We start from the raw sequence: 19,234 nt of genomic DNA, 5'->3' as shown, positions 1-19,234 counted from the left end.
AACACTGGGAGGCAGGGGTGTGGGGCAAGAACACACATCTCAGCCTGCTTTGCAGACTCCCTTAGTCTGCCTGGCAAAGGATGGTAGCTGTGCATAGGGCAGCCCTGATTGGCTGACCCAGATTGCTCATGTTTAGCAAGTGTTTCCTTGCAGCACAATGTGGGGATTGTGCAGGGAACTTGTTCTGCTCCCTACTGGAGCAGCAGAGTCCAGCATGTGAAACAGTTTTCCATGGGGGTTAGGGGAATACCAGGGGACTATGTTCTCTTTTGAAAGTTGCCACAGCAGGTATAGACATTCGCTTTCCCAAGATTGATTTAAATCTGGTAGTTCCCAGTGGCCATTTTTACTCTGGGAGAAAAAGCCTGAACATCTGTACACTCATGGTTCCTCCTGGGAAAGCAGCAACTCTCCCAGGAGACACTAAATGTCTGTATGAGGCATTTAGCAAAGCTAATTCCTGTGTTTATCCTTTCTAATATGCCTTTGTCCTGAAGTGGGGCGGGGGGCGGGGCGGGGGGGGGAGTGGAGAGAGGAGACCAAGGCATTTCAGTGGTTATGCCTATGTAATACTTCACAACTCTGATGAGAATTAATGCCAAATACAGTGCCTGGGCAGGTGTGAATCTGTATGGAAGCAACTGATTGCACATGGCTAAGAGCTAGGCCGAACCCACCAGTTTATTTCATATAGGCCACAAAACAATGAACGGCTTTTCTAATCAGAATACTTTGGAAGCTGCCAGAGCAGTGACCAGTGTGTCAACATGCTGCTTTTTAAAAGATTTGTCCCCTTCATTTTAAACCAGTACAAATATAAGTGGACAGGCTGGGGAAATGGTTATTAGTCATCTTCTTTCCTTTCACAGTAGGCAGCAGACTGTTTAATGTTAAATTTTCCTGTGAGCTCTAGAGAGCTGCAAATTAGTACTCGGCAGAGAGCTGTGAGTGAAATGATGGGTACAGTATATGTCCCATGTAAATACATGTTCAGCATATATGTTTTAACAGTAATCTTATTAAAATGCTGTAAATCAATAAACAAAAACTGTAAAAGAGTAAATGTTCAAACACTGTGTGGTTAAATTGAGTGAATTAAAATACCAGATGCTATTTTGGTCTTGCACCGTGCTGAGATTTTGTTATTGTTACTGACACCACAACAGCTGCAAGGATAATTTTTATGTTCATTATATTTACTGTGTTGCTGAGAGAATTAGAAGCCCCTGAAGTACATCTTAAAACGTTTTATTGCACTATAAAAGATTCTGTCACTTTAAACTCCATTAACAGAGCTCTTTGGGTTAGTAATGAGATTCTTCAGAAGAGACCTAGACAATAGAGTGTAAGGGTCTTATCCCAGCTTCTTGTAGACAGTGGTACATGTCATACACTGACCCCAAGACAAGAGAATTTACGTAAAAGGCTCATTGAATTTATGGCCTTGGAACTGCGATATGGATTTGGCAGGGCTTCTGTTTGTTCCTTTGTTTAGAACTGCACAATACATCTGGCCCAAATACTAGGCTGACAGGCAATATATGTGATAATGCCAAAGAACTGAAGAAATATTTTTCTAAATTGATGATAATTGTATGCTATTTCTTTTGGAACTGGTGCTGTACTTCATTTGTAAAACTATTTTTTATTGAGCCTGGTATAATGGAGAGCTCAGCAATATATGAAATGCTTCAGAAGGGAGCACCCAATTAAGTGATAAATATAAAATATTAGTACAAGCTCTTTTGTGGCAGCCAAGAGATATTTGCCTGTCCTAAGATATTCTAACTGCGTCTCCCATGGGAGTCAACCAGGGTTCGAATTACACTTTGACTCCCAGGGCGGGTCTGCAAAAAAATGGGGCTGCCCATGAGAATGACTTAATAGAATTGGAGACCCACCCAAGTTATGATTTTCAAATTTTATAGGGGGGCTCTCATCTCTTGGGGGGGGGGGTTCAGACCCCCTTGAGCTCCCCTGTAAACCGAACCCCAGAGTCAACGCAGCTGTTGTTTGTGACACAAAACTTGGTACATCCAATCTTTGTCTCCCTTTAATGAATTATCCCCCCTGCCCCTAATAACTGTCAGAAGATAGGCCTGCCTTTTAATTTTTGCAGCTCTACAGTTCAGTTCTTAGTGATAATAGTGGTCAAGTTACGATTATTTTTGGTAGTATTTTCTAAAAACAATGAATAGATTTTATTTTGTTTGAAATGTTAATGTATTTGTTTGGTTAGAAATATTCAGTCAACATTTTCAGATTATATCCTTTTCTCTCTCCCCCTCAATTCTAATAGAAAATATTAGGGTAAAGTAAATAATGTGGGATTTTTTCCTATGTGAAAAATTAGTATATTTTGACTTTTTTCCCCAGAATTGTTCATTCAAAATCTTGTTAGACGGCAGATAAGTATAAGGGTGTCTGTGGTGCCAGAGGTGATATCTTAGGAGTTGTTGAATAATGAAGCAGAAGTAAAACAATGAGCGAGAGCTCCAAGTCTTAGGACTAGCTTAGGCAGACTCCTCAGGACAGGGTATTGATTTACCGGAGAATACTGGACTTCACTCACTACTGGCAATCACTGACAAATGAGGTACAGTAAGGAGAAATGCTGTGTAAATGGGACATTTGTCCATCCAGGTATATATTGGCTACTGGGGAAACTAAAGCAAAGGCAGTGCCTGATTATGATATGCAGAGACTTTAAACTATGTCCCTTTTAAGAGGCCCCATACAATAAAAATAATCCAATGTATGTATATTTTTGTTATATGAGAACAAAAATATCCATATTTAGAATATCCATTTTCCCATATCCCCTTTATCTCCTTTATTTACCAACTGATTATTATAAAACTTGATATTGAGTCAGGTTTTTTTTCTTATTTAGAGGTCCTTCGTATTGTGAGGCCCTAAACTGTAGCTTAAATAGTTTAAGCCTAAATCTGGCACTGAGCAAAGGACTATTATTAGTGGGGGTTGCTAGTCGTATACAAGCATTATTGATTTATATTCATTGTGCTTTCCAAAATTTATGCTATATTCCTCTTGTTTTCATTGTTTATATCCAGGGTTGGTGCTGGGTATTTTCTGTTCTAGAAGGGAAGCATTTAAGCTATTAAAAAAAATAAATTCCCAGGTTTCCTGGTCTGGGCATGATCAAGAGTGGTTCATTAATTTGAAGAGGAACCCCCTTGACCTTTGAACTTGGTCCTTGTTGCTATAGTCACAATAACTGGCAGAGAGAATACATCATTATAATAACCCTTTTTCATTTAATAATAAGCAGGGTATAGACCACTGAAATCAGATACCGTTTCTTTGAAATAGTAGTTTTTGTACTAATAAATGTCATCATCTTATTAAAGTAAGGGGAAGGTATTTTTTGCAGCTGGGCTAAATCAGTTTTTATGAAACTCTTTCATGGTTGGTATGAAATATGTACTATATTCCAGCCAAGTTTTAAGCACATATTAATTGATGTCTGTTCTGCATTGTTGACTCAGTGGAATGACTTTAATTTGCACTGGAATCCAGCTCAGAATACTTAACATTGTGGGACAAGTTTTAAGGCAAGATATAAAACATGAAGAGGTTGGGCCATTTCAGAAATTGCCACATATTTATACGAAGGCTATTACTTTTTTTGCATGCTCAGATTCTCCTTTGCATGTGCAACGCTATCCTGCAAATACCTGTTGAGCCTTCTTTTTAAAATACAACCTGAGAAACTTCTACCTGCCAAAGTGTAATTTGTATTACAGAACGAATCCATTTCTGACCTCAAATAAACCTTGTTAATGAAATACATTTTCAATGACTTGGGAAAGCAGTGATAACTCAGAGTTATAGAATCACAAGTGAGTTATCATGTTTCTCCTTATGAGCAAAGATAAAACTCAGAACGGCACACATACTATAGACTCTGTATTTTTTCTGCCTATAGGGAGGTCTGGTTTCTTTGGAAAAGTCTTCCAACTTTTTATGTGGCATTATCTTGAAAAAAAAATAGACGTTATTAAAAGAAACAAGATGACTGAGTGCTATGTTTAGTAGAATCGCTTAAGTAAAATTACTTTTATTTAGTCACTTGTTTTGCTTGAAACCTTATGGCTAGGAACAGAAAGTACACAAAAACCAGTAAAAGTGATCAGAAACGAGTTCAAATCTGTAACACTACAGAAGTTCAGTGCATGAATTATTTCATTTTTTCAATGACTTCATAAATTTGGAATAGGTCAACGAAATCTTAGACCTAAATACTAGGGCTGTGAGAAATTTCACTGGCCATTTCGTTTCGACACTGTTTTGACTCATTTTGAGGTCAAAACAGTAATATCGAAATGAAACAAAGGGCTTCAAAACAGCCTCAAAACAAAACAACACTAGTCGAAACGTTTCAAAAGTCTAAATGTTTCGACCATAGCACTGGGGATGGGAAGTCAGTCCCAAATATCTACAGTCTGAAATAAGACATAACATAAAGCTCTGCTGATTCAGATTTTTGCCACTTACTTCATTGGGAACCCATACTGATGTGAGTTACAAGACAATAGAAAGAGTATAGGAGAAAGAAGGATTAAGTGCTTCAGTAAGAGGATAAGGTAACTCAGCAAAGAGGATAGTTTGTATGGAATAAACTAAATACTTACCCTTGTTGGCTAATAACTTAAAAACTTCATGGGAAGAAATGGATTATGGAGAAAATCTCCGGCCACTTCTTTCTGGCACTGACACAATGACATGAGCCCTGTCTGGTCTATGAAGCAAGAAGAGAGTGGTTTGTTAATGGTTAACTCACATCAGTTTATTTTGGTTAGGTAACTTTTCTATATTGCTTTCAAATTAAAATCCTTGATTTTCCACTTTGTCCCTACAGTTTACCTCAGTAAAACTCCATAAGCTTTATCTGAACTGAGCAAAGCCAAAAACAATTCTTGCTAACATACAAGAACAGGGAAACTTGTTTAATTTCAAATGGGTATAATAATGGAGAATTATCTTTTTATTTAATTTAGCTTTATAATCCCAATGTTCTGTGATGAAAGATCAAAAAGAGATTTAAACTTTGGCCTCTCATGAAGTCATTTTTGGTGTCAAAGCTGGTCAATATTTCACTTTGCCCATGGAAGCAGAGGAGGGTGAACAAAGCACATGCAGAAGTTTTCACCTTTTCCTATTACTGAAATAACAGTTATTACTGTTCTGTAAAATATCAATAGCATCCACTCAGGGTGCTGCTGGGCCCATGGAGACTAGCCTGCCTCGTGGCCTCCTGAGAATTTTTATGAACTGCTTCACTTCTCTACTTTATTTCAATCCCCTTTCCACCTCTCTCATCCACAAATACAAAAGGAAACCAGCAATTTAAAACAAATCTGCCATTTTCTTAATCTGTTTAATTCCCCAACATTTTCAGTGGATCAGTGTTTCTCTCGAGTGACTATCTAATGAGAATATATTTGAGAAGACATATTTTATTGTGAAATTTATGTGTATTCCTACTTATTCCTTTTAGTTTAGTTTGTTTATTATACTATAATTCTATATTGTTTCTTGCCTCATTTTTGTCTCTTTTTTTTTCCAAATGCATCTATTGGCTTATAAGGAGATGGGTTTAACAAGCCTGCTGACCCATGAAGATTCATGATTGCCTATGTTACCCTTTCATAAGCTTTCATATAAACAAGATTAAATTCAATGAAATTCTCTTTGATTGTGCCTTAATTAAATGCCAATTATATTCCTCTTTTCTGAAGGAAATTTTCAAACATTGTTGAATTCCAGAGTGCATTTCCTTAAAGACAGTATGCAGTAGGCTCATGTAAAAATTATTTGCGGTATTTTTGTATTAGTGGGTTTTTTGTTTTTTATTGCTCTTTAAAACAATCTTGCAAAAAACATTTCTATGGGTTGAGTAGGTACTAAAAAACTGTAACAATGGATAAAGCTCCCTTAACTCACAAGTTATTGTATTTAATATGCCTTATTTCTGAGTTTTGAAAAAGGAGGGGTTTTGTTTGGTCTGTTTGATTTGGTTTTGCTGCATAAAGCATTGTCCAAAAACCACCAATAATGTGTATTGTGGGCACATCTACATGAGATGCTTTACTACACAGTAGAGCAATTACTTTGTAGTAAGTGTCACCGTTTACACATGCTGACCCTTAGTGGGTGCATCTGCACCTTCAGTAATGCACAGTTGTTACTGCACATTTAGTTTAGTACTTGCTTAATGAAGTACTAACTAAATGTGCAGTAAGTACAGTTACTGTGCAGTAGCACCGGCACATGGTTTTTTAGTGATGCTTACTGTGCCAGTAGCATATTAGCATGGTTTTTGCCAGACATGCTACCATTCAGTGTTATTATGCTACTCCTCATTAAATATCTCATGTAGACATGCCCACTATGCAATAATTTGCTCTATTTGGCAAATTACCTGTAAATGGAAGTAGCAAATTACCTGTAAATGGAAGTAGCAAATTAACTGCCAAGTAATTACTGCATAGAATGGCATGTGTAGATGGTCGACTGAGAACAAATTTGCCCCTGGTCAGCTGGGCTGCAGGAGGGTAGGAGAATGCTTCCTGCCCCCAGGAGCTGCCAGCTGCCAGGGTGGGCTCCACCACTGGAGTCAGGGTGCTGGAGACCTGTTGCACTCCCCTCTCCAGCCTGCCTGTGCCACCACCCACACACCTCCTCCACCCCCTGTCCATCCGAGCACCACTTTCAGGACATGCACATGTTCTAAGCAAAAAAACTACTTTATTTCCCTAACAACACCCACCCCTATTCCTCCCCCCTCAACAAACACAGCCCCTTCCCTCTCCATGCACAAACAATAAAAAAAAAAACGTTCAACATCAAAACTATTTAGAATGTCTCTTTCTTTTTTGGTATTTTTATGTCCCAGAGTTGGGGCTTGTAGGATAAGGGGCTTAGGGAACAGAGACTAGTACAGGTGCCCACACCCCAGCCTTGGGCCATTCCCCTGTGGGTCCGGGGGCTGCAGTGATGTCAGCGGGTGGCAGCCTCATGCTGCAGCCACTTGGGATGGTGCTCCTTCTGACTACCTCAGTACACCCCCCGCATCCCTGTGAGGCATAGGGTCCTCAGGTGAGTGGTGTGGGGGAGAGTTCTGGGGCCAGGCCTTGTTGGCTGGCAGCAGATTGGGGCATAGTTTCATAGTTTCTAGGGTCAGAAGGGACCTGAGCAGATCATCTAGTCTGACTCCCTGCCATTGCAGGAAAGAATACTGGGGTCAAACAACCCCAGTAAGATGTTCATCTAACCTCCTCTTAAACACCCCCAGGGTAGAAGCCTGCACCACTTCTCTTGGAAGCTGGTTCCAGACCCTAGCCGCCCTGACCGTGAAGTAGCGCCTCCAGATACCTAACTTAAACCTACCCTCTGCCAGCTTGTGACCGTTATTCCTGGTCACTCCTGGCGGTGCTCGGGGGAACAGTGACTCCCCCAATGCCTGCTGATTCCCCTGACTAGTTTATAACAGGCCACAAGATCCCCCCTCAGCCTTCTCTTTTGCAGGCTGAACAGGTTCAGGTCCCGTAGCCTCTCCTCGTAGGGCCTGCCCTGTTGTCCCCTGATTATATGAGTGGCCCTCCTCTGGACCCTCTCCATGTTGTCAACATCCCTCTTGAAGTGTGGCGCCCAGAACTGGACGCAGTACTCCAACTGCGGCCTGACCAGTGCCGCATAGAGGGGGAGGATAACCTCTTTGGACCTGCTCGAGATGCATCTGTGGATGCATGCCAAGGTGCGGTTGACCTTCCTAACTGCCTCCCCACACTGCTGGCCCATGTTCATCTTGGAGTCAATGATGACCCCAAGATCCTTTTCCGCCTCCGTGCTGACAAGAGGGGAGTTCCCCAACCTGTAGGTATGGTGCCGGTTGTTCCTCCCGAGGTGCATCACCTTGCACTTGTCTGTGTTGAAACCCATCCTATTCTCGTCCGCCCACCCTTGTAACCTGTCTAAGTCTGATTGTAGCCTGTTGCATCCTTCTAGTGTGCCCATGTCCCCCCACATCTTAGTGTCATCAGCAAATTTGAACAGGGTGCTTTTTACCCCCTCGTCCAAATCACTGATGAAGATGTTGAAGAGTGCGGGCCCGAGGACCGAGCCCTGCAGAACCCCACTGCTCACATCCTTCCAGGTTGAGAAGGACCCATCCACTACCACCCTCTGGGTGCAGTCCTCCAGCCAGTTGGTGACCCATTTGACTGTGTGGGTGTCTACACCACAGCCCCCCAGTTTCTTAATGAGAACAGGGTGAGAGACAGTGTCGAAAGCCTTCCGGAAGTCCAGGAAGACTATATCCACTGCTACCCCTGCATCTAATGATCTGGTGATCTGATCATAAAAGGCCACCAGGTTGGTCTGACAGGACCTGCCACTGATGAACCCGTGCTGGGTTCAGCATGGGGCTGGGCCAGAGCTCTGGCAGGGAAGAGGCACTGGAGAACCTTCACCCAGGCTCAGGTGGGGCATGCTACAGGCCAGTGTGTGGGATCCAGGGGCCCTGTGGGGCCATGGGTTAGGGCTGGGCAGTGGGGTGCATGGATATGACTGCCAGGCCTAGGAGGGTGTCCGGGGTTTTGCGGTCAGCAACCTCAGCATGGCTGTCCTGAGATACTGGCCCTGGATACTAGCTGCTTGTAGCACTCAGCACAGGTGCATGGCCAAGGACTGGGAGCCATGCAGCAGAGGAACTTCACCACAGTTCCTGCAAAAACAGGAGCACGACTGTTGGGGGTGAGCAGTAGCAAAGAGGAGGTGCTGCCCCTGCTGCCAAAGACAGCTAGCCAGCATCCCTGGGGAGATATCAGGGCTGGGCAATGGGTGCAGCAAGCTGCAGCCTTTTGCAACACTCACCTGTGCCCAAGCAGGAGCTTGGAAGAGGGAATAGGCCAGGTAGAGGCATCCTGTGCTCAGGCTAGGGGGGCACAGGAGGCCTGCAGTGGTTGTGCAGATTGCACAGGAGCCACCAGGCTTCTTAGCATTGTGCCCCAAGTCACAAAATAGCTGCAGGCTTTTATACCCTGGAGCTAGGGGCTGCCATCGATCAGCCCAGCCCTGGCCCAGGAGAGGGTCCCAGCCAGGAGCCCTGGAGCTGAGGTCAGGCCAGCCCATCAGTGACAGGGCAGACCTGGCACTAAAGTTAGTGCCAGGTCACATCTACACATGCATTACTGTGAATTAACTAATCATGACTAAATTTGATACTTCTACTTGCAGGTATCAAATTTAGTCACAATTAGCCATTTTTACTGTGTAGTAAGGGCACGCATGTGTAGATGCACATCCTAACTGCACAGTAAATAGGACTAAGATACATTAACACATCTCATATAGATGTACGCACTCTGTATCAGGCATTCTTGTGTCAAACTTTTTCTCTCTTGTGAAATTGTGTAAGTATGAATATTTTTATTATCAAAATGAGAGGCTGGATACCTTCAAGTTAGCTGGCCCTGACAATCTACACCCAGGGTACTCAAGGAGCTGGCAAGCATCATAGCTCAGTCTCTGGCATGGATCTTTGAAAACTCCTGGCATTCTGGTGAAGTGCCCAAAGACTGGAAGAAGGCCAATGTGGTGCCTATCTTCAAGACAGGGAGGAAGATGGATCTGGCAAACTATAGGCCCATCAGCCTGACTTCTATCCCGGGGAAGATCTTAGAAAAGTTTATTAAAGAGGCCATCCTTAATGGACTGGCCGATGCCAACATCCTGAGGGATAGCCAGCATGGGTTTGTTGTGGGTATTGCTTGACCAATCTCATTTCCTTCTATGACCAGGTGACCTATCACCTGGACAAAGGAGAGATTGATGTCATACATCTTGACTTCAAAAAAAGCCTTCGATCTGGTATCCCATGATCACCTCTTGGCAAAACTGGCCAATTGTGGCCTTGGGTCCACCACGATCTGTTGTCTGAGAAATTGGCTCCATGGTCAGACCCAGAGGGTAGTAATTCATGGAAGTTAATCATCATGGTGCCCTGTGACCAGTGGGGTCCTCCAAGGCTCTGTCTTTGGACCCATATTGTTCAACATCTTCATTAATGATGTGGACATTGGAGCCATAAGCGGACTGGCCAAGTTCGCTGATGACACCAAACGTTGGGACAAAGCATCCACACCAGAAGACAGGAGGGCAATCCAAGCTAACCTGGACAGGCTCAGCAAATGGGCAGACGAGAACCTCATGGTGTTTAACACTGAAAAATGCGAGGTTCTCCACCTTGGGAGGAAAAACCTGCAGCATCCTTATAGGCTTGGCAGTGCTACACTGGCTAGCACTATGAAGGAAAGAGACTTGGGGGTCATTGTTGACCACAAGATGAACATGAACCTGCAATGTGATACTGCGGCTAGTAAGGCGACCAAAATGCTGGCTTGCATCCATAGATGCTTCTCAAGCAAATCTCGGGACGTCATTCTCCCCCTGTACTCGGCCTTGGTGAGGCCACAGCTGGAGTACTGTGTCCAGTTTTGAGCTCCACAATTCAAAAAGGATGTGCAGGAGCTTGAGAGAGTCCATAGAAGAGCCACACACGATCAGAGGTCAGGAAAACAGACCTTACGATGACAGGCTGAGAGCCATGGGACTCTTTAGCCTGGAAAAGCGCAGGCTCAGGTGTGATCTGATGGCCACCTATAAGTTTATCAGGGGTGACCACCAGTACCTGGGGGGGAACGTTTGTTCACCAGAGCGCCCCAAGGGATGACTAGGTCAAACAGTTATAAACTACTGCGAGACCATTTCAGGCTGGACATAAGGAAGAATTTCTTTACTGTCCGAGCTCCCAAGGTCTGGAATAGCCTGCCATCGGAGGTGGTTCAAGCACCTACATTCAAAAGTAAATTGGATTCTTATCTTGCTGGGATCCTATGACCCCAGTAGACTTCCTGCCCTTTGGGCAGGGGGCTGGACGTGATGATCTACTGAGGTCCCTTCCCTAATATCTATGAAATCTATGAAAACATTGAAAGAGCAAAATGCTGTTGCATGAAATGGAATGTTTATGACATTTTAAAAGGAGCAATGGACATCTTGGATAACTGTATTAGGAAAAAAGAAAGTAGGAGAGACAAATAGAGAAAAAAGAAAGAAAAATTTGTTGGGCCCAAAGTGGATTCACTTTATCAGTAAAGTTGTTTCACTATTCACAACACTAGAATAGCAGGGAACCTGATTTTTTTTGTTCTTTAGAGAATTTCTAATATAGAGTTGGTTCTGTATTTTCTCTCCTGTACTTCCCAGGATAAAAGACATATGGGTCTGGGATGGCTCTTTGGCAGTGTGACCAGGCAGTGGCGTGTTAGCAGGAATGACTTTTAAGAGCCGCTATAGACCAGTGTAGGGTAAAACAGCTTCAAGGCTTCCCAAATGTAGCATGAAGCCAAACTGATCCACAGCTCCCTATCATGCACTGGATTGTTGTTCAGTCTGGAATCCTTTGCAGCCTTATCATCATTGATATCTTCTTCCCCATCCCATACCACTCAAGCCTTCCAAAATGTATCAAAAGCTGCCAACTCCCTTAATGACAGGGGCAGAAAAATACCACATGATTTTGCCAGCTAACAAGGTTCAGTCCAGTTTTGGGCTCCACAATTCAAAAAGGATGTGGAGAAGCTTGAGAGAGTCCAGAGGAGAGCCACACGCATGATCAGAGGGCAGGGAAACAGACCTTACGACGACAGGCTGAGAGCTAAGGGGCTCTTTAGCCTGGAAAAGTGCAGGCTCAGGGGCGATCTGCTGGCCACCTATAAGTTTATCAGGGGTGACCAGCAGGATCTGGGGGAACGATTGTTCACCAGAGCACCCCAAGGGATGACAAGGTCGAATGATTATAAACTCCTGCAAGACCGTTTTAGGCTGTACATAAGGAAGAATTTCTTTACTGTCCGAGTCCCCAAAGTCTGGAGTAGCCTGCCACTGGAGGTGGTTCAAGCACCTACATAGAATGCCTTCAAGAGAAATTTGGATGCTTATCTTGCTGGGATCCTATGACCCCAGCTGACTTCCTGCCCCTGGGGCAGGGGGCTGGACTTGATGATTTTCCGAGGTCCCTTCCAGCCCTAATGTCTATGAAATCTATGGAATCTATGAAACTGTCCCTTTAAGGTTGAACATACAGCCCTAAGAAAAGATTAATCAAATTCTGAGCTGATGTTCTCATATAGATGAGGCAAAATGCCATGTTACTCCTTGGAGCACCTGTTGCTAATGAAAAATTGTTTACAGGCAGCAAAGTGTTTTTGCAGAAGCTCTGCAAACTGGAAAAGGATCAGATTCCAACTGTTTAATTCCCTGACTTGCCTAAAACTGCTTTATGAATTTCCTGTGAGTAAATCAAAAATATCCTGTTATTATGCCAGCTATACACGATGGCATTGTAGAAAATAGTCACAGAGTTTTTTTCTAATTTCATACCTTCCTTATTAATTTCTGTATACATGCCATATCAAATCCCATCTGAATAATTAAAATAATGAGTGATTTGCCTGCTGACCTTATTACAGGCCCACATTATCAGCAACATTATTTTGTTGCCTACCCAGTTTTAATTTCTCTAGTTTTACCGAAGTATATTTTTTAAGCATCTGAGTTTGGGTTTACCTTTGTTACCACTAAGCAGATTACCAACTTCTCAAAGCAGTAACTGAAGCAAGAGTTATCTGACTCTAAGGCTTTAGCATATTTATTCAATATAGTGACCTGAGCAATGCATTCAGCTTCAGTGGATCCGATTTCTGTTTGGAAACCTCACTGGTCATCCTTCATCCACATGCATCTCTTTGTATTCCAATTCATAATTTGCTTTTTGACCCTTTATGAGTTTAGTGGTATGTAGTTTATACAACACAAAATCATTTTTCAATGTTTGTGATCATTGTATTGATTGTTGGGTTGACAGTAACTATTTTTTTCAGTACAGAGTAGTAGATTAGTGGATATATCACAACTATTTTTAGATATGTGTAAGCACTAAAGGGAGAAAAATAACCTTTTAAATAGGAAAATAAAAGACTACTTTGATACAGTGTATGTACCTGGGTATAAGCCAAACCCTGTCATTCTATTTATGGCACAGCAGGGCTGCAATACTTACCTGGTTTGGGAATTTAAATGTGCCTAGCAGCTGCCGTCCCACTGCTGCACTCTCTTTTCAAAATTCTGGATCTGCCTGACCCATGGATTAGCCCTTGCAGTCTTTCAGGATTAGGCCCTATGTATCTAACTATATTCATTTATGAGTGAGTAAATACGATAATAACAACTAAACTAGAATATAGCACTGCATATTTTTGTGACAAAATAGAGCAGGGCTAGTTACTTTAGGCATAAATTTGGCAGTATATATTTTTCTACCTATTTTATTTTTGTGCTGAAGTATTTCCCCAGTGTTTGTAACTGACAGCTCTTTATGTTGTTTTCTTCCCTATACATTTTAGATAGCATTTGCCTTGCCATTAATACTGCCGCCTGTCTTTCCCTGCATTCATACTAACATTATTTTTTCCAAAATAAACTACATATTATAAAATACTGAGAGAGGAAAAGAGCCCAGAAGTTAGTTTTGTGAACCAGAATATCAATTGCTGTAAGGAATATTTTTCAGTGAATTAAGGTTGAATTAGTCATATCACTTGGGTTTTCATCTTATCAGAACTTTCCAACTAAGCAAGGTACACAGTGACAAAAATTCCTAACAGTATTAATGAACAGCAACCACTTTAGTGAGGCTTGTATAAGGATTCACGTATATTCAGTGGAACTGAAACTTTCCAGGCTTGGTCTCTCTCTGGATGCGATTTTTTCCCCCTTTTGTAGAGGGGGTGGGGGGTGGGGGGGTGGAAAATTTGAATACAAACAATAAATCAGTTTTACAGGGTCCCAAGCTTCATTTGAACATGCTAGATCTTGTACCTTTGATGCAGGTGTCAACTGGTTTGTGCCCTTAATCCACCTACAGACTAAAGACTGAAGCTTGATGTCCCATCATCTATCTCCTTGGCACTTGTTTTGGAAAAGGGTGGATTTTGCAACACAGAATCATAGAAACAGAGAACAGAAAGGGACCTGTAAGATCAAGTCCTTTCCCCCACTGTGGGCAGTAAGTTGTTGGGCTCAGATGAGCTCAACAAGATCCCTATCTAGCCTCATCTTGAACACCTCCAAGGAGGGTGATTGCAGCACTCTGCCAGGAGTGTGTTCTAGATTCTGGTAACCCTTACAGAGAAGAAGATCTTTCTTACATCTAGCTTGATTTTATCCTGTATTAATTTATGCCCATGGGTCCTCGTCTTCCCTTGGGGTGCCTTCCTGAAGAGTTGCTCCCCTAGATCCTGGTGCTCACCTCTGATGTCCTTGTAAGCAGCTATCAACTCAACTCTTCCTCATAGGGCCTATCTTCCATGCCCTTGACCATATGGCTTGCTCTTCTTTGTACCCTCTCAGGCTTATCCATGTCCTTCTTGAAGTGCGGTGCCCAGAACTGGACACAGTACTCCAGCTCCCATTGTGTAGCTGTGGTGAGGGTTCTTCCTACCCAGGTGAAGGACCTTGCACTTATCCCTGTTAAACTTCATCTGATTTCATGCCACTCAAAATTCCAGCCTGTCAGGGTCATCCTGGATCCTGGCTTGTCCTCCAACATGCCTGCTTTCTCCACAGCTTGGTATCATCTGCAAACTTAATCATTGAGCTCTCCACTCCCTCACCCAAGTCATTAATGAATATATTGAAGAGCATGGGTCCAAGTACTGATCCCTGGGGGACACAACCGGAGACAGCCCTCCAGGATGAGGCCACCCCATCAATTACCACTCTCTGGGAATGGCCTCTGAGCCAATTGTCCATCCACCTCACTGTAGACTGGTCCAGCCCAGCAATCTCCAGTTTGAGAGTATTCCATGGGAAACAGAAGCAAAGGCTGTATTGAAGTCTAAGTAAATCATGTCAACCTCACATCCCTCATCCAGATGGCTAGTTACCTGGTTGTAGAAGGACACAAGGTTTGTCAGGCATGTTCTACCCTCAACAAAGCTGTGCTGGTTACTTCTTAATGCCCTGTCAGTTACCAGCTTGTGATTGATGGCCTCCTTAATAAACATAGCTGGAAGCATGGTATATCTACCAAGTTCTGGTAGACTGAAGGAGGAAGTAAAATCCAGATGTGTTGTCATGGCTTTTTGGAAATTCTTCCACCATTTTTATTTAAATCAGGGAGTTACTGCTAACATCCTCCACTACTGGAAACAGTATAAGCATTATCTAGATGGAAGGGTAAGAAAGGGTTTTTAAAGCTTTAAAAGAGGGTCTTAAAAATCAAAGCTCCTTGTGCTTCTGAATCCTCTAGAAATATTTGAAAATTTTTCCAAGATCAACCATTGCCAGGGCATTGGCTTGTCTGGTATTTCACTGGAGTTAAACTTGTTTCATAAATGCTAAGGTTATCCAGATAAGGTAAATCTATCTGTCTGGAGGTCACAGCAGCATTGTACCTCTCCTAGGTTTGGTAAGGTAGCACTCTTAATTTCCTGTATGCCTGCAGCCCTTTGTACTTTTCAGCTCTCTGCACCCTTCCTGAGTTGAATTCTGTCCTTTGCATCTGTTTTCCCCACCTCTGCTCTTTTTTGTCTATTTTATTATTTTACGTTTCACTGTGCCTCTCTTCCATCCCCTGCCTTGCCAAGCCAAACTTAAGGTTTTGGCAGCCTCCTCCCAAGATGCAAGTCTCTAAAATCTTGAATGATGAGGTCAAATCCTTAAGGACCATATTATAATATATGCTAGGTGAGCATCAGTATGGGTATATTCTTCATGAAAGAGATTACATGCTTTCACTAAGACACTCTCACCCATTTGGCTGGGCTGTGTCCAGAAAGAAGGCTAGTTCCAGCAGGGAGAGAACAAACTCATCCTATGCTCCCTGGGTACATCTCTGCTCCTTATGGGGTATCTGGCACCAGGAGGCCAGACCCTTGTCTATCTCACCCCTCCCATTTGGAGGATTTCCTAATTCCTACTGCTGGGGATTGAACCTGAGAAGGGAAGGTTAAGCAACAGCGTCCCCCCCCCCCAGTCTTTCCACTACAAAGATGACCTCCCCTCCACCCACACCCTCACAGTTGGGAGAAGTCTAATCTCCTACTAGGGGATACTTGATCCCATCACCTCAACACAGACAATAGGCAGAGGCAGTCTGATCTGGCTGCTCCTGCAGGCTGTCAGGTAGCAGTGGAAACCACCAGCTCAGTCTTTTTGACCCAGCTCTCTGGGCATGGAAACAGTGATATGGAGGCTGAGTCTTTTGTGACTAGTATCAAGACTGGAAGTGCCCCTGAAAGTCAGCCTAGGCAAATGGGGCACTTAAGCGATCTGGGGTTGAGAGATCGCGTAGAAGCCACTGACAAAAATGTTGGCAACCAAAAGGATGGCCCTAACAATCCCACCGAGGACTGATCAGGATGGAGTATCAACACCCTCTTCCTTCTAGAGTCCCATCCCAACCCCCTCAAAGACAGACTGAGGACAGAGGGGGAGCCCCTGGAGTAAGAAAGCTCTGATATATCCAAGAGCCTACCCTTGAGGAAAAAAGTTGCCATCACTCTGTGGGAGATTACCAACTATTGTAGATGCCCACCAGCTCTTGGGGGCTTCCTCTGGGGAGGCATTCAAGTGAGCTAACTCCTTTGAGAACATCATTAATTTCTTGGATGAGACCAAGGAAAATAAATTTGAAAACCACAGAACCAAAAGGTTTCCTGACAAAGTTTTTTTCCAGTCTTGGCTTGAAGTTTAGCAAGGCAGCTATATACTGAGGTGGCAATGAGACCTCTTGGGCGTTTATATACATACATTTTTGTGCCCGGATGCACCGGAGATCTGTTATGTCAGAGAAGACTCAATTAATCGAGTCTGCTCTGCATGCAAACTGATGTGCACAGTGCTGCATCACTTGCAGTTGTGTAAGTGGCAAAATGCATGTTAGTGCACAGAAATTGGCAGTGGCTTGCTTTTGAACTAAAACACCTTCTATGTGTTTTAGTTCAAAAGCAGATTGCTGCCATTTTCTGCATCCTGATGTGCATTTCACCACATGTACAACCGCAAGTGATACAGTGCTGGGTACTTTTCAGAGCACCCAGCACTGCAGCACTTGTATGTGTAAAAATGCCCATTGTTTTTAGGATAAATAACCTAACAAAGACAATTGTTAAATTCCTTGACCTGGAAGCCAGAGCTGACAGAGAGTCTCAACCGTGCAGCTTGTCATCAAGGAATAAGCCCTACAATTGCTAGAGGTGACTTTCTGGGTATATTCTTCATGAAAGAGATTACATGCTTTTCTTCCTTCTTCCCTTTTTCTCTTTGCTATTTCAGCCTTATTCTCAAATCTTCACAATGCTGACCTTTGCTTTTTGCTTGCTCAAGGCAAATGGATGCAGGCGCCCTGGAAAGTGGAAAGCTCTCTTTGAGTTCCTGAACCAGAAACAGACTACATTGTGTTGGAAGACGCTTGTAGATGGGGCCAACCAGACAGATTCTGGCATGCTACCTGGAGGAGTAGGGCCTCTCAGCCATAGCACCAGCTCCCTTGTGGAAGTTACAGACTTGTTTTTAAAGGAAATAAGGCTGAATTCAGCATTTGCCCAGGTATTTGTCCCCAGTCACTTGGTTATGATCTGAACCACTTTGGAGTAGCACTCTGGTTCAGCCTAATTAACACCTATGCACCTAGTGATGGATGGGAAAGGCTGCACTTTTTCAGGATGCTGCTGACCTCTTACTGAAACCAGTGACAATGACCTTTTTCATCCTGGGGAGTGACCTTAAATGCACTCTCCAGAAGAGGCTGGACTGGATCAGACTGGAGCCCTATCCACACTCTGTTTGGCAGATACAGACCACCCTAGAAGCAGAAAGCCTAACTGATGTGGGATGCCACCTCCATCCTAGTGGAGTATATTTATGTAATCCTTTTGCTGGGCACTGCTCAGCAGCAACAAGGGTTGGGTTCACCTTTGGGGTTTAAATATACTTTACCTTGGTGCAAGCTCCCACCCAGACAACTTGGGAAACACTAAATAAATTACTAGGGTGTCTTGCATAACTCCCCCCTCCTTGCAAGTAGTGTAAACACAAAAAATAAATGTATTACAGAAACAAAGGCAAAGAAAACAAAGGAAACACTAAATACAATTTAAAACTACCAACTACAAGGCATAGTTCATATATTTCACCCTCATGGGGAGTCTTCACCCAAAGAGAGTATGGGACTTGAGATTTACCCAAAAGCCAGTTCTAGGGGCTTGCACCCTTATACCTGCCCTTCAGCACTGGACTGGAGGGAGAGGCTTCACTGGAGAGCCTTTGAGTTGCTCCTTAGGTTCACTGGGGCACAGGAAACTGGTAGAGAGTGTGGCCCCTTCTGTGTTGCTCACGGCCTCTTGTTGCTCTCTATAATGCTGTAGGGCGATCCCCACTTCCATGTAGTTGCCTTGAGGGGTTAACTGTGGCTCCAGACAACATGCCACAACCCTACAGTCCTAGTCCCAATCCCAGCCCTGCTGGGCAAAAAATGCAAAAAGAAAATTTCAAGTGAGAGGTCAGGCCTACCTCAATGGGCCTGAACTGGGCAGCAAAAGCAAGCCAGACCTATACTGTACTGAGGCCTGAATATATAGCTAGGGTTCAACCATGCAACTAGGCTGAAACACCATAGCTGTAGAAACAGGAAAAAAATAAGCCCAGGCCTATGGCTGTGACCTGGACATCTGGTCTCAGCTATGACCCATGCTGAGACGATACAATTACGAAACAGAGGGGGCCAGGCCCCTGTAGCCAGTAACTGCCAGGACCCACTCCTGAGAAATTTGCTCCAGTGATTAACATCCCCATGGTGTTAATCCCACTTAAGGCTGGTTTAACTAGTAACCGCCAGGAACCATTCCTGGGCAGTTTGCTGAGGGATTAATACCCCCATGGCATTAACCTACTTAAGAAAAAAAGAAAAGGAGGGAAGAAACAGGAGTCTCAAACTCCAAAACAGATGTTCTCTCCCTCAACCTGAGGCTTTCCCTTCAAATAGTGTTTGCTTGCCTATCCATCAAAGTGGAGCATGTTTTCTGGCTCCCAGTGTAGCTGTGTAACTCTCAGCATCCCCAATAGAAAAGGCGAGAGAGCCTTAGTG

The 19,234-nt window shown here is 43.5% G+C and overlaps 2 long non-coding RNA genes across 3 annotated transcripts in view; one reads left to right on the top strand and one right to left on the bottom strand.

Annotated features, from left to right (window-relative positions):
- Positions 1-4,732, bottom strand: part of LOC149875270 (uncharacterized) — a 48,704-nt gene extending 43,972 nt beyond the window's left edge. For both annotated transcript variants that reach the window (XR_016440015.1, XR_016440014.1), the window contains exon 1: positions 4,656-4,732. This is a non-coding gene — a long non-coding RNA (uncharacterized LOC149875270). The remainder of the gene's footprint in view (positions 1-4,655) is intronic.
- The window catches only part of LOC149875269 (uncharacterized), a 228,116-nt gene that overhangs the window by 130,025 nt on the left and 78,857 nt on the right, over positions 1-19,234 (top strand). The gene's annotated exons all lie outside the window — the stretch shown is intronic.

The sequence above is a fragment of the Crocodylus siamensis genome, chromosome 1 (assembly GCF_052110815.1).
Source record: "Crocodylus siamensis isolate JL-2025a chromosome 1, ASM5211081v1, whole genome shotgun sequence".
Taxonomy (NCBI): domain Eukaryota; kingdom Metazoa; phylum Chordata; order Crocodylia; family Crocodylidae; genus Crocodylus; species Crocodylus siamensis.
This window is presented reverse-complemented; position numbering and strand designations above follow the sequence as displayed.